This window comes from Rhinopithecus roxellana, chromosome 1, assembly GCF_007565055.1.
Source record: "Rhinopithecus roxellana isolate Shanxi Qingling chromosome 1, ASM756505v1, whole genome shotgun sequence".
Lineage (NCBI taxonomy): Eukaryota > Metazoa > Chordata > Mammalia > Primates > Cercopithecidae > Rhinopithecus > Rhinopithecus roxellana.
Genome location: NC_044549.1, coordinates 59,385,012 through 59,386,768, shown reverse-complemented (window position 1 = coordinate 59,386,768; position 1,757 = coordinate 59,385,012). Strand labels below are relative to the sequence as shown.

General features: G+C 40.9%; 1 pseudogene; it reads right to left on the bottom strand.

Annotated features, from left to right (window-relative positions):
- Positions 1 to 598: 598 nt before the first annotated feature.
- LOC115900013 lies at positions 599 to 1,478 on the bottom strand (annotated as a pseudogene).
- Positions 1,479 to 1,757: the final 279 nt, after the last annotated feature.

Sequence of the window (1,757 nt, the reverse complement as noted above, 5' to 3'; positions counted from 1 at the left end):
AACCATAGCCATTATTGCAAAACAAGAATAGCAACACAAAGAATATCAGCTATTATTTATTGGATATATATTAACTTTTAGGATATATTTAAGTGATCTACCTAAATTATCTCCTTGCAAGTTAGACACTATAATTAACTCAATTTTTCAGATAAGAAAACTGAGGCTTAAAGAAGCTAAGAACTTCCTAGACAAAGCTATTTAAGTTGAGGGCTTGATGAAAATCCATGCTCTTCTCCTCTTTGTATATCACCCCATTCTCAGAGCTAAAATGCACCCAGTAGATTCTTTGATCCAACTGCCTCATTTTCAGGATACAATGGATGCCAAGAGAGGTAGAGTGACTCATTTGAGGTTACACAATAGCTGACTCAAGATCATAGCCTGGATCCTTTTCATTTAAGTCTGATGGTCCAGGTGCAATATGATACTGCATCCAACATAATTAGGATCCTGGAAGACAAGGGACTCATACTGGCTTTCCCTGCCCCCAACTCCCAAGATCAATAGAGGCCTTTTATTTCATCATTAAAATATTGCAAATAGGTCTTAGGAATTATCCGCTATCTTGTTTCTGTAGCTGGACGACTCTTAGATCTTATTCACCAGCCTGCAAAACTGTTCTGTTTTCAGTGACATAGATACCATCCCCAAATTTTCTGATATCCTTTTTAACTGTTGTGATTTGTTCAATCAAAGCAGTTGAATTTGAAACAAGATAAATGTTTCCTTCAATGATTAACTTACCTGGCTGGGTGTGGTGGCTCATGCCTGTAATCCCAGCACTTTGGGAGGCTGAGGCGGGTGGATCACGAGGTCAGGAGATCGAGACCATCCTGGTAACATGGTGAAACCCGGTCTCTAAAAAAAATACAAAAAATTGGCTGGGCGTGGTGGTAGGCACCTGTAGTCCCAGCTACTTGGGAGGCTGAGGCAGGAGAATGGTGTGAAGCCGGGAGGTGGAGCTTGCAGTGAGCTGAGATTGCACCACTGCACTCCAGCCTGGTCAACAGAGCAAGACTCCATCTCAAAAAAAAAAAAAGGATTAACTCACCTGTCTGAGCTTGAAGTACTGAACAAGCAACACTTGGCCTCATCCAGACCCTGCAGATGTATTTTTCACCCAAGAAATTTCGGATTTCAACAAGAGACCCATTCTCCTGGATAACAACATTGATGGGGGAATGAGTATACACAGACATCATCTTTTAACGAATGTCCAGTATAACACCCTTGATCATGTTTTGTACCTGACTCCAAATAGTGCAAATGGTAGCCAGTTCCTTTCTGTTTCCCCACTATTTGCCAACCTGGAGCTTATTCTTTTGCTTTCTGAGGAGATGGAGTTCTACACTGATGTGATTGAAGTCCCTCTGCAGAGTTTCTCTGAAGTCCTTCATAGTAACTGTGCTTCCCTTCAGAGTGATGTCCATGTTTTCTGGAATGTCCGCAGTCAGATTGCTGAGAATGGTTTTCATTCTTATAATAGATGCAGCAAAGAGACACACTGGCTTTTGACTCAAAGGAAACTGACTTGAAAATGTAGTAGAATTATGTACAGGCACACACTTAGGAGAGAGAGTAGTGAATTCTTAGTTCCAGTTACTTTTCAACTTCTTTTAGTTCATTCCCATCATGCTAAGTTGGCAACCTTCAGCCTATACAAAGTGCTACCATTGATTTAGTGTCTAACCGTGTGGTTGTTTGGATAAGACTCAGGAGGAAATCCTTTTTGTTCATCTCATCTTCCTGAACTT